The sequence below is a fragment of the Schistocerca piceifrons genome, chromosome 8 (genome assembly GCF_021461385.2).
Source record: "Schistocerca piceifrons isolate TAMUIC-IGC-003096 chromosome 8, iqSchPice1.1, whole genome shotgun sequence".
In the NCBI taxonomy this organism is placed as follows: domain Eukaryota; kingdom Metazoa; phylum Arthropoda; class Insecta; order Orthoptera; family Acrididae; genus Schistocerca; species Schistocerca piceifrons.
The window spans coordinates 340534711-340548814 of record NC_060145.1 but is presented as its reverse complement, the minus strand read 5'-3'; the positions used below and the strand labels follow the sequence as shown (position 1 = coordinate 340548814).

The 14104-nt window shown below is 45.7% G+C and overlaps 1 long non-coding RNA gene across 1 annotated transcript in view; it reads left to right on the top strand.

Annotated features, from left to right (window-relative positions):
- Nucleotides 1-14104, top strand: part of LOC124712208 — a 337186-nt gene that overhangs the window by 249731 nt on the left and 73351 nt on the right. The window lies entirely within an intron of this gene.

Sequence of the window (14104 nt, the reverse complement as noted above, 5' to 3'; positions counted from 1 at the left end):
GATCCTGTTGGAGGCTCGTTTAATGTACAACCTCTGTAGGCTACTAACGGTCAATACCTAACCTTAAACATGAGAGTAAAAACTGACACATACAGCTACTCGTATATGAACTGACAACGCCACATATTACATTAATTTGCAGAACATGGACGATGGGTCCAATATCTTTAGTCTGTTGGCTCTCAGAAGAGCCTTTCTCGATGATAGCATTCTTATTTTTCTTGTTTTGTAGCTGTGTGTGGCCGTGAGAGATCAATGATCTAGTTCGGCCGCCATTTGTGTAGACTTTCTGCGGTCCTGCTATCGCAGTCCGTTGCCCCGTGTGCACCATCTTCGAGGTTGTCTACACGTCAAACCCCAGTTGAACGAGTGTATGAGGATAATAACGGGTACTATTAAATCCACCCCAGTCCCTTGGCTGCATACTCTAAGCAATATCCCACCAGCACAATTGAGAAGGCAAGAAGCAGCAGCAAGAGAGTGGTCAAAAATTCATGACTCAGATTACCCACAGAATCTACTAATCGATAATGTTTTGAACGAAATACCATCGACCCGCTTGAAGTCACGGAAGCCTATATGGGTTAATACACAAAAACATCAACCTGACATCAAGGAGCAATGGCGGCACTTTTGGAATGATTCTGGAATTAATAAACCAGGTATCCAACCCCACTCTGGAATTACCGGACTTTGACCTGAAGAGATGTACCTGGACTAAATTAAACCGTATCAGAATGGGCTATGCAAGATGCAATTCATATAAGTACAAGTGGGGTCTATGCGACTCACCAGCCTGTGACTGTGGAGCACCACAACAAAACGTCCGCCATATTGTTGAGGAATGCCCCTTAAGAAGATACGCCGGACCTGTCTCTGAAGTTATATATGTGAAACCCTCCGCTTTGGATTGACTGTGCAATCTAGACATTGAGCTTTAAATGTATGAATGAGTTTCTAGTCAGGCTTGCCAAGCTTTTAAAAGTACTTATTTAGTCTTGAGTGTTTGTACCTTATCTTTTTGTGCTAGTGCTTGTTTTTTACACATGTACTATTTACACATTGTTTTGTTTTATACATTTCGTTTACATATTGTTGTACTTATATAAAATATTGTCGCTGTACTGCCATACGCAAAATAAAAATAAAATAACGCCACACAACACGGAAAGAATAAGATGAGGACTTGACAGAGCAGCTTCGTCGTTGGACAGCGTGACTACTAGAAAAATGACCAAAATATACAACTACGACTCCTCCGTATTGAGGCAGCAAAAGTTAATAATCCACACTAACATTAATGACAAAATATTTATTGATTATTGCTTTATAAAAAGCATGAGATGGGAGCAGCCCGACCGAAGCAGAGATATACGAAAACTCAAATAAACTTCCGCTTTATTAAACTAATTACTGCAACAAATCCTAGGTACATTAATACAACAGATAGTATATGCTACACTTATTGCAGTTACATTTGGCTCCATTCCTGAATCACACAATCAAGAAAAGTACAGAAATATTTCCCATCTGTTTTGGTGACTGGAAACAGTGATTTACTAACTCCAGATCGTGCGATAGATATCGGATACGAAAGTAAACAATGCTGAACAACGAGCTTAGCCTAGTCGTCACTGTGGTATGTGCTTCGTCAGAAAACCTCATTAGTCACAGTGCCGCCAGATACACGCCAAATCGTAAGAAAAAGGAAAGCAGAAACACTTTACCTCGGATCGCTGAGCAGAATGAATAGAGAGGAACAATACGTGCTTTCCAAAATAGGTTCAAAAAAACATAGCTTGCTCTCTCAAAACCAATGTTGCAGCCACTCTCAATACCAACACCAACATCATGCACGCCTTATTTTCGACTGAGCGGCAACAGGATTGTCAGATCCCAGTTTGCCTGCTACAAACAATTTCCAACCGGCCTCTTCCGGCTTAGCACTGGCTGCTCGCGCAAAGTCAAAATAACACGCAGATCACGCGCAAAACTCAGCATCGACTAACGCAACAACATGCTCTGCACTAAGTGGCACATCTGCAACAGTCTGACTGCCTCAGTACAGCCGCTTCCACGCAACTGACTCTTTACAACTGCTAAAATATAACTTCCTTCCTTCTACAAATGTTACGCGCTCCCTTGGCACCACCACGCCTTAGGCATTCATTGGCTGAGATGTTCACTCCAAGGATCGACCAGCGAACGGTCGGAAAATATTAGAAATAACTCCCGGGAAATCGATGTGCAAAAATACATAATCGAAGTGGACGGTTCTCAATCAACACACGCGTCTGTCAAACATGGAAACTCGAAAATTCTCTGGGAAATTAGATTTACTGGAAAAGTCAGGGAAATTTCGAGCATAACTAAAAAATGTAAAATGTCGTGTGGCTAGGTCCTCCCGAGGAGTAGACTGTTCGCCACTTCGGCTACTTGCGCGTCGATGGGGATGAAATGATGATGATTAGGACAACACAACACCCAGTCCCTGAGCGGAGAGAATCTCCGACCCAGCCGGGAATCGAACCCGGGCCATTAGGTGACATTGTCGCGCTGGCCACTCAGCTACCGGGGGCGGACTCAAACATAAATGAAAGACTGGAGAATTATGAGAGGCACTACAGTAGTGGTTCCCAGCCTGGAGATAACTACCCTCAGGAGGGAAACGTGTAATTATCTGAAGGATAAAATTAAGAGCTCAATTGTGTTTCGGTCATAAAACTAAAGTATTTTAAAAGACCATTACTATTATCACTATTTCGTAATTAACGAGTGACACAGTGTGATTGTGACGCAATATGGTGGATATTACAGCTTGTAAAACGAATGCGTGAACATCATCATCTTCCCACATGCCACTCACTACACACGTTGTTTTCTTCAACAAGGGCATGCTGAAAAGTAGTGAGACCGAATTTTTTATTTGAAAACTCAAAAAACTTTTAAAATAAAACAGACGTTATTGACACTCTGCATCTGTATTCTCGATGTATACACATTTATTTCTCAACGTAGTCACCCTGGCGTCGGACACATTTCTTGTAACCAGAGACAGCCGGCCGGAGTGGCCGAGCGGTTATAGGCGCTTCAGCCTGGAACCGCGCGACCGCTACGGTCGCAGGCTCGAATACTGACTCGGGCATGGATGTGTGTGATGTCCTTAGTTAGGTTTCAGTAGTTCTAAGTTCTAGGGGACTGATGACCTCAGATGTTAAGTCCCATAGTGCTCAGAGCCATTTGAACCCATTTTTTTATTCTTACACTTATTCTTATAGAAGATTTGGTGTATTTCCTTGGATAATGCCTATCGTAGAACCATTCGAAACATAGAAATTCCGAACACCATGTGCGTCATGCGAAGCCCTATTTCCTATAGTGACATTTCTTCGTATGAACCTCACTTGGGAAAGCAACATCGTTAACGATGCTGTAGATTTCACGCGTTGGCAATAATTTCGCGGCAAATCACTCATATCGGATTATTTTTCCGAAAACTAGCACTTTCAGCTGATTATGAATCAAGATATACTACAGGAATTCCACAGAAAAAATATAAAATAATTTTTCCACTCATTTATTGTTTATTTATTTATTCATTTATTTTAAATTCATTCACCACATCTACAATTAGTAGACGAATAAGTACAATGTTATTACAGAATACTTTAGAAAACATTCATGTATTTATCTCCTAAGGGCATGGATGGATAAACGGAGAAAAAAAAGAAAAAATTAGTTTTCGAACAGGAGGTGCAAAAGTTTGAACCCGCGACGCCAACCACTTTTGAGGACTTTTTACGCGCTAAAAGGCACAAAAATTATTCGAAAAGTTTGATCGTCGTTTTCTCGGAAACTATCGATAAGCCGAGAGACGTTTTCGTTTATTGTGACGCCTCTTTCTTTGAGCGAAGTTACTTTAAATTGGGTTCTGGCGCTTGCCTCGTTTTCTTTGTCAGACGCGTCGGTTCTCCGCATGTCTTTTAGACGGCACTAAAGTGGCACACACACGCCCCAGTGGTAATGAAAACGATTCAAAAGCTGGATCCGTTCTCTACGTGAAGGTTACCTTCCACACAACACTTCTTTACCAGGCATGAACCTACTTGGTGTTGTATGTCGCTTCCTGCAACCTTTAAACTGGCTTGCCCAAACAAGTACACTCCTGGAAATGGAAAAAAGAACACATTGACACCGGTGTGTCAGACCCACCATACTTGCTCCGGACACTGCGAGAGGGCTGTACAAGCAATGATCACACGCACGGCACAGCGGACACACCAGGAACCGCGGTGTTGGCCGTCGAATGGCGCTAGCTGCGCAGCATTTGTGCACCGCCGCCGTCAGTGTCAGCCAGTTTGCCGTGGCATACGGAGCTCCATCGCAGTCTTTAACACTGGTAGCATGCCGCGACAGCGTGGACGTGAACCGTATGTGCAGTTGACGGACTTTGAGCGAGGGCGTATAGTGGGCATGCGGGAGGCCGGGTGGACGTACCGCCGAATTGCTCAACACGTGGGGCGTGAGGTCTCCACAGTACATCGATGTTGTCGCCAGTGGTCGGCGGAAGGTGCACGTGCCCGTCGACCTGGGACCGGACCGCAGCGACGCACGGATGCACGCCAAGACCGTAGGATCCTACGCAGTGCCGTAGGGGACCGCACCGCCACTTCCCAGCAAATTAGGGACACTGTTGCTCCTGGGGTATCGGCGAGGACCATTCGCAACCGTCTCCATGAAGCTGGGCTACGGTCCCGCACACCGTTAGGCCGTCTTCCGCTCACGCCCCAACATCGTGCAGCCCGCCTCCAGTGGTGTCGCGACAGGCGTGAATGGAGGGACGAATGGAGACGTGTCGTCTTCAGCGATGAGAGTCGCTTCTGCCTTGGTGCCAATGATGGTCGTATGCGTGTTTGGCGCCGTGCAGGTGAGCGCCACAATCAGGACTGCATACGACCGAGGCACACAGGGCCAACACCCGGCATCATGGTGTGGGGAGCGATCTCCTACACTGGCCGTACACCACTGGTGATCGTCGAGGGGACACTGAATAGTGCACGGTACATCCAAACCGTCATCGAACCCATCGTTCTACCATTCCTAGACCGGCAAGGGAACTTGCTGTTTCAACAGGACAATGCACGTCCGCATGTATCCCGTGCCACCCAACGTGCTCTAGAAGGTGTAAGTCAACTACCCTGGCCAGCAAGATCTCCGGATCTGTCCTCCATTGAGCATGTTTGGGACTGGATGAAGCGTCGTCTCACGCGGTCTGCACGTCCAGCACGAACGCTGGTCCAACTGAGGCGCCAGGTGGAAATGGCATGGCAAGCCGTTCCACAGGACTACATCCAGCATCTCTACGATCGTCTCCATGGGAGAATAGCAGCCTGTATTGCTGCGAAAGGTGGATATACACTGTACTAGTGCCGACATTGTGCATGCTCTGTTGCCTGTGTCTATGTGCCTGTGGTTCTGTCAGTGTGATCATGTGATGTATCTGACCCCAGGAATGTGTCAATAAAGTTTCCCCTTCCTGGGACAATGAATTCACGGTGTTCTTATTTCAATTTCCAGGAGTGTATATGAGGGCGTACCATTTAACGCGGACCACGAACCACAATGCTACTCGGAATTTTTCACATGTTTGTATGATTGCTAGATGTGAAAGAAGCGATCAGTGACAGGAAAAGTCCCACACTTCCTGAATTTGTAGCCTGGCACTTAGCATTAGAATATCCAAGCGGCAAACACAGCTATGGCGTGTAACGTTACTTACGTAGCCCAAATCAGTATACTTCTTTCATTTTTACGTAAAGCATAACTCGTACGTGATAATGCAGATAGGGTTCTGCATAACCGTATAATGTAAAATGAATATAATGATAAAAAACAAACTCTCTCAAGGCCTAATTTTTGTAGATTATTTACCACTTGAAATGCATTCACATTTTTTTTAAATAAAGAAAACCAACTAACGATGGCACACAGGCGCTGAAACGTATGAAAAAACGGTGCATTGGCTAACAGGCGAACCTTACATCCAGTAACTTTTATCTGCAAACACGGTGAAGGCAAGAGCAGCAAATCCAAATGACTAAGTGTACCTCGTTTTTAAGTGTGCGCTGTGTAGGCTCTAACTGGCAGCGCATAACCGAATCGAATTTCAGTGGCTGCTTCGAGCTAGCCATAAGAGGATGTAATGATTCATAAATACAGGAGTACAGCAAAGAGTTTTCGTGACTGTGTGCTTAACTACAACATTGTGGTACGGAGAATGACTTGCTTTGCTGTTACTGTCAGTTCTGTCCCATGTTTCGTGCGACAGGCGCAGTTGGTGTAAAGTGCTCCTAATCTTGAGTTGTAAGCCATCCAGCCAGAGGACGTTCAATGCGGAGGAAAGGATATGATCGCACGCAGTTGGCAGCTATGACCTGTGATGCTGGTGTGTGTGGCGGGCAGGGGGTGGATGGGGGGGGGGGCGACCTCGCGAGACCGGCGGGGGGTCGCAGCTAGCTGCTAATAGAAGCAGACGCCTCGCGCTGAGCTCCTAAGGCGCAAGGTTGCGAGACAACCGGTCTGTAGAGTGTAGTAATCCTGCGAAACGAATTTGCGACGAAGGCTTCAGAATGAGAGCGGCTAACGAGCGGAGAAATATGCCATCGATGGGATGCGTACGTCTAACACAAACCCCGCCCTCCATTCACTGAGGCTTAAGGCCGTGTTTCACAGTACTTACCATTCTTTTTTCTTCCCCGTCGGTGCAGCTGAAGTTGTGCGTAGGCTCGATAATCCGGTTGTGTTAGTTGAAAGTAGCCGTTGGGATCTTCGCTATGGAAGTAAGTTAAATCAGCAGATGTGGTATGGTAGGAGATGTTGAGGAGTTGAGAGGTGCCGGGCTAACATTAATACATACATCCTTTAAAACAAATTTATTAACAAACAATTCTTACCCAACAATTATTAAAAATACAAAGGGGTCCAAAAAAATGTATCCACTGTTTAAAAGTCCATAACTTGCAAACTAATTGATGGGGTTGTCTCATTTTTGGTGAAAGTGTAGCTTATAGTCCAACTTAAAGATATCACTGTAGGTGTTCGAAATGGTCATCATTAACATCCACACACAAACTATGCCGCCAAACTGCAGCACGAACTACTGACTGCAACGTGCTCAGTTGGATATTTGAGCGTGAATGTACGGTGGATTCTCGAAGTTCATCCAATGTGCGTGGCATTTGTCGATAAACGACGTCCTTTACTATTCCCCACAGGTAAAAGTCCAGAGGGGTTAGGTCTGGGGAACGTGGTGGATACTCCACAGAACCTCTACGGCCTATCCATCTTCCTGGTGGATTTTCGTCGAGATACGCCCTAACACGATTATGATAGTGGGCTTGGGCACCATCTTGCTGAAAGTAAACTCTTCCGTCTCCATACATGCCTCGGATGGCAGGTAAAATGGATGTCTGAAGCTTCTGAAGGTACACCTCACCGGTAAATGTGTCGGGTCAAAGAAGAATGGCCCAATCAATCCCCGGTAAGACAACCCACACCACACATTTACTCCTGGCAAATTCACGGCTTTGTCTACATGGACGTTCGGATTTTCGGCGTCCTAGTAGATGCAACTGTGGCGATTTACTGTACCATTGAGGTTGAACTGTGCCTCAGCAGACCACACAATCATCTCTGCAAACTCTTCATCGTTGCGCACCATGTTAGTAAAGCACTCGCAGTACTCCATTCTACGATATGGGTCGTCCTCGTTCATTGCGTGTAGCAATCGTGGGATGTAGCACTTCCACTTTGCTGTCTTCAAAACACTAAAGGACGTCGTTTATCGACAAAAGCCACGCACATTGGATGAACTTCGAGAATCCATCGTACATTCATGTGCAAATATCCAACTGAACACGTTGCAGTCAGTAGTTCGTGCTGCAGTTCGGCGGCATCGTTCGTGTGTGGATGTTAATGGTGACCATTTCGAACGCCTACAGTGATATCTTTAAGCTAGACTTTAAGCTACACTTTCACCAAAAATGAGACAACTCCGTCAATTAGTTTACAAGTTATGAACTATTAAACAGTGGATACATTTTTTTGGACCCATCTGTATATTGTCCTACCTCCTTTTATTGTTTTCTTCTTTTAAAGGGTAGCCATCTCAAGGCTTACTCTTAACCGATATTATATACACTGGTCCAATATCAAGGGTAAAATATCGGTGATACAGTAGTGTCAAATTTGAGTCCAAATCAATTATAACATCAATTAAAAGATTTAACTCTGCCTCGATAACTACTTGTGATAAAAAATTTAAATTCTGCAATACTAGCTTTAAAATGCATGTAGTAACCCTTAGACAAAATTTATAACAAAAAACTGAGAGCAATTCAAACCTAAAAACAGTATTCAGATAAATGCAATTTAGTAAAAGTACTTGAAATACACAACCGCAAATCACAGCGTATCAAAAGTTTTTTGTACACTCCAGTTTATCTCGTGCCACAGTTTAAAATTTGTTCATTTACTGTAGAGGAGTACTGAACAATTTCAAAACAAGTTTAGGTGAAAACCTCCTCCATATTATCACCAAATTAAGAGATGTGAACTGTTCAGATACAAAAGATAATTACTTAACTCAAGAACTCATCTGAAACATTAGCATTCATCCGCTGCTGTCTCAGTGAGTTTACAGAGCCGTAATCTTGCTATCTTATTTTATTTCACACGCCAGTCTTTTGCACACTTCATGGAAATATATTACATACATCATTAAACTGGTCTGAAGAGACTTGAAACATAATCAGTTACCACTGGTCCCACACATGCGTACAAATAATAGCCCCCAACAGAGAAAACTCAATGACAAGCTTGTAACATAACAGTTAAAAGAAACAAATGACCAGTCAGCAAATAGTGGAACTAATGACACCCCACAAGGGCAGACTCAATTAGAACTTTTCAAGATGAATAACTAAAACACACAGATGGACAAGTACTCAGCAATCAAGTTACTCAGCGTCACGTGGAGTTATGCAGTACTCATGAGTAAATGCAATCAAGGCACGGGGCCACACAGTGACGGCTGTACAGACCTCCAACCATTGGTTCAACCGTCGATATCCTTCGCGCAACATCAAAATGTTTCAAATCACTCTGAGCACTATGGGACTCAACATCTGAGGTCATCAGTCCCCTAGAACTTAGAACTACTTAAACCTAACTAACGACATCACACACATCCATGCCAGAGGCATGATTCGAACCTGCGACCGTAGCGATCGCGCGGTTCCAGAATGAAGCGCCTAGAACCGCTCGGCCACACCGACGGGCTCGCGCAACATCAGTATTGCATGCAAAAGATGCTCTCCTTTCGGAATTACAGCTTCTCAAACAACGGCTGTCAACTACATGGATTGCTCCCAGCACAGGGCCCGGCTCGCCGCTGCCAACACAAGACTCCCGTCGATGCCCGTCACACGCCACCTCGCGGACTACAAGATTCTCTGGCAAAGGGACTCTGCACAACCAGAAATTCCACCAGAGGTGTACAAAGTCGAAAAATACCAAAAGTTTCCGTAAGGTTTCGACGCACGGCACAAGATGTTTGGCCAGCAAGCGCCAGAGACGTGGTGGCGAACTGTCCACGGTCTCGAGCTGTCTCACTCAACTGGAGGCTGTCCAGCGGATATCTGAATTCTGCACTCAAAGGGCAGCTGTACCGTCTGGCTGGAACCGCTCCACCGACGATTCGACGGGAGGCAGCTGCTCACAAAGGAAGTATGAAGTCCTCCACCTGCGAACAATGTCCACTATAGGGCGTTCGACCTTCTAGCCAAAGGCTGAAACCAACCGAGGACTACGAATACCAAACTCGACCTACAGTCGAGGTATGGTGACCTGCAAGTGACCAGCAGTGGACGGGAGCATCAGAAGAACTAGCCCTTGTCGTCATGTAAACTGCGAAGTAAAGAAAAGATCCACGTCCATAGGCCGACTGTACCTGTTCTATTTACTATCTATTATAATTTATTTGCTACCATTTAGAAATGACCTGGCACCTTCTTACTAAGACAGGTACGTGAACAGAATGTTTATTTTTAATAAGCATTAATAATTTGCAGCTTCAAATGATTATAGGCTTAAAATTAATTAAGAAACGAAAATCTCAACTCCTACTGAGGCTTTCTGGTGGCGGTGTATCTGAAATGTTTTTCTCGGCTACGCAATAAAGGTACGTGATATAAATGCTTGGCGTCGCACTTCCACGGCGGAGGCGTCGAAAGAAGGAATTAAATGCTTCGTTGGTTCATAATACGAGTATTTCGACGAGACAGCTACTCGTCATCTTCAGGTGCTTACTGACGTGTTGCTGTTTTTTTTTTCTCTTTATTGAATTTCGACTCCCCCCCCCCCCTCCCTCCTCAGAGGGGGGTGGGCTGGCAGCAGCGTAATATGCTGCTCTTCAGCCTACAGAAGAGTTAAAAACATAATGAGTAGATAGCAACAATAAAAACAGGCGATAAAACGGTGATTGTTTAAAACTGTGAAATGGCGAAAAGTTGCAGAAGAGAGAGAGAGAAAGAAAAATAAATTGTCGGTGATGCTGATTAAAACATATAGTAATTAGACAGGCACAATTTAAAAAAAACATGGCGCCAGTATGGTTTCTGTTCGCAAGAGTTAAAAAAAACCACACCTAGCGACAGTATGGTATGTGTTCGCAACACTTAAAAAAGGGGGACGCACAACACTTAAACACTCACTGAAGCACTGCACTATAGAGTAGACTCGAAGGCAGGTGGGGGGGGGGGGGAGGGGCGAGGACCCGACAGATGAGGGGGGGGGGATGGAGGGGGGAAGAGAGGAATAGCAAAAGGGGGGGGGGGGTCCACGTGTTGCTGCAATAGCACGCCAATATATATGTTGATTCGATAGAAAAGCGCAGGCGCCCAGGGTTGAGACTATAGCGTCATCGTAGACGAATCATAGAGCACGGCGTGCCCAATTCTTGGTGTCAGCGCTTTTCCTCCGAGGCAGCGTCCATATATTTGCGAGCCATTGCAGCCTCACGTCAGTAGGCACCTGAAGACGACGAGCAGCTGTATCGTCTAAAAATTAACGCAGCTTCCACAACACTATCCGGCGCTGCGCCCGTGAACCGATGAAGCAGTTACTACGGCGGGGAAGTCTTAAACAGCACAAGGTTCAAATGGTTCAAATGGCTCTGAGCACTATGGGACTTAACTTCTGAGGTCATCAGTTCCCTAGAACTTAGAACTACTTAAACCTAACTAACCTAAGGACATCACACACATCCATGCCCGAGGCAGGATTCCAACCTGCGACCGTAGTGGTCGCGCGATTCCAGACTCAAGCGCCTAGAACCGCTCGGCCACAGCGGCCGGCCACAGCACAAGGGGTGAAATGTTGGTAAGAGTGGCTGTGACGACCTTCCCACTGTGTGACACGTTCAAGGTGGCTTTGGCATACGTGTGATGAACTTTGGTGCGGATGTGACATCATTAACCCCCCTTACAGCTTACAGCTCACATGAACTTCTGAACTGTGGTCTTGTTTCTAAATGTTTCGATAGCTCGTTGTTTGAAGCGTTGCCGAGCGCGAGGATGACGACGCAGGGTGTCACGTTTTTGCACCATTACAGATGAAGGTTGTAGGCATCTTTGAGACAAATTTCAAAATTACGCTTGGAAATGGGAGACACTCAGATTAAAATTGCTACACCGCGAAGATGACGTGCTACATACGCGAAATTTAACCGACAGGAAGAAGATGCTGTGATATGCGAATGATTAGCTTTTCAGAGCATTCACACAAGCTTGGCGCCGGTGGCGACACCTACAACGCGCTGACATAAAAGCAGCCTTGCTCATACACAAACAGCAGTTGACCGGCGTTGCCTGGTGAAATGTTGTTGTGATGGCGCGTGTAAGGAGGAGAAATGCGTACCATCACGTTTCCGACTTTGATAAAGATCGGATTGTAGCCTATAGCGATTGCGGTTTATCGTATCGCGACATTGCTGCTGGCCTTGGTTGAGATCCAATGATTCTTACCAGAATATGGAATCGGTGGGTTCAGGAGGGTAATACGGACGCCGTGCTGGATCCCAACGGCCTCGTATCACTAACACTCGAGACGATAGGCATCTTATCCGCATGGCTGTAACGGATCGTGCAGCCACGTCTCGATCCCTGAGTCAACAGATGGGAAAGTTTGCGAGACAACGACCATCTGCACGAACAGTTCGACGACGTTTGCAACAGCATGGACTATCAGCTACGGTTGCCCTTAATGCTGCATCACAGACAGGAGCGCCTGCGATGGTGTACTCGACGACGAATCTGGGTGCACGAATGGCAAAACGTCATTTTTTCGGATGAATCCAGGTTATGTTTACAGCATCATGATGGTCGCATCCGTGTTTGACGACATCGCGGTAAACGCACATTGGAAGCGTGTATTCGTCACTGTCATACTGGCGTATCACCCGGCGTGATGGTATGGGGTGCCATTGGTTACATGTCTCGGTCACCTCTTGTTCGCATTGACGGCAGTTTGAACAGTGGACGTTACATTTCGGATGTGTTACGACCCATGGCTCTACACTTCATTCGAACCTTTGCGAAACCCTTCACTTCAGCAGGATAATGCACGACCGCATGTTGCAGGTCCTGTACGGGCCTTTCTGGATACAGAATACGTCCGATTGCTGCCCTGGGCAGCACATTCTCCAGATCTCTCACCAAATGAAAACGTCTGGTCAAATGTGGCCGAGCAATTGGCTCGTCACAATACGCCAGTCACTACCCTTGATGGAATGTGGTATCGTGCTGAAGCTGCATGGGCAGCTGTACCTGTACACGCCATCCAAGCTCTGTTTGACTCAATGCCCAGGCGGATCAAGGCCGTTATTACGGCCGGAGGTGGTTGTTCTGGGTACTGATTTCTCAGGATCTATGCACCCAAATTGCGTGAAAATGTAATGACATTATACATATAACATTAAACACAATTTACCTTGTTGAAAAAAAGGAATTAACGTTGTGCAATTATTCCGTTACTTTTCTGCTTAGTGGACTTATTTTTCCAAGCGGTTTTGGTAATGTGATACAAGATTTTCCAAATCGGTGTTGTACCACGTCGGGTTCTGTGGTCATAACCAGCTGTCCACTGTTGATGGGACGTCACCATCTGTGTTGAAGTGCTTACCTCCAAGATGACCTTTGAGTTGGGACCATATAAAAATCACTTGGAGGCAAGGTCTGGTGAATATAGAGGGTGCGGGAACACTTTCCAGTTGAAACTTCCGAGCCAATAACGAACTATTTGAATGATCATTCAGCCTTCGCCATAGACAAACTCTCGATGAATATCGATGGCGGATAGTTGTTTTGCTGCGAAAAAAACGAATGGCCGGGCGCAGCTCTCGAGAGGCCACAGTTTCTAGTGGTTACTTCAGGCTAACTGGCATTGTACAGGGAAGATGCTGCAGTACGCACCGTAAGCCGATGTGAGCGCTGTCTACACAGCCCAGCTGAACTCTCCAACCCTCACAAGTCACGGGCGCAGTTTAGTTTGAAGAGAAATAAAATAGGGAAACTTACTTATTGGATGATCTCGTATATCCCACATCGCTTCAGGTATTCAAGATGTTTATGGTCCGGTGTCTGCAGCCTGTCCTTTCTAAATATACAAAATAGTAGAATTGCACCGATCGATGGGAGCAGTTTTACCCATATAAGAGCTTTTTCCTTGAACATCAAATCACTACTGCGCTGCTGCTGCTGCTGCGTTTCGCCGTATCTCAGGTCGTTCTGCCGCCTTGTTTTATGTCACTGCCATAAAGAGACGCCAAACGGCGCTCTATTAACCACGCGCCGCCGGCTCGTCAACGTTTATTTTCCAACGAGTCTTCCCGGAACTACAGTTGTCCATTACTGACTCGGTATTACGCAGAGGCACACGCGCTGAAAAAAAAAAACTCATCTCCATTACTGTTACTGTCTAAAGTCCACAGAATGGTGTTTTTTTCCTAGAACTACAGCTGCAAAGTAGGTATTTCCGTAACTAACGT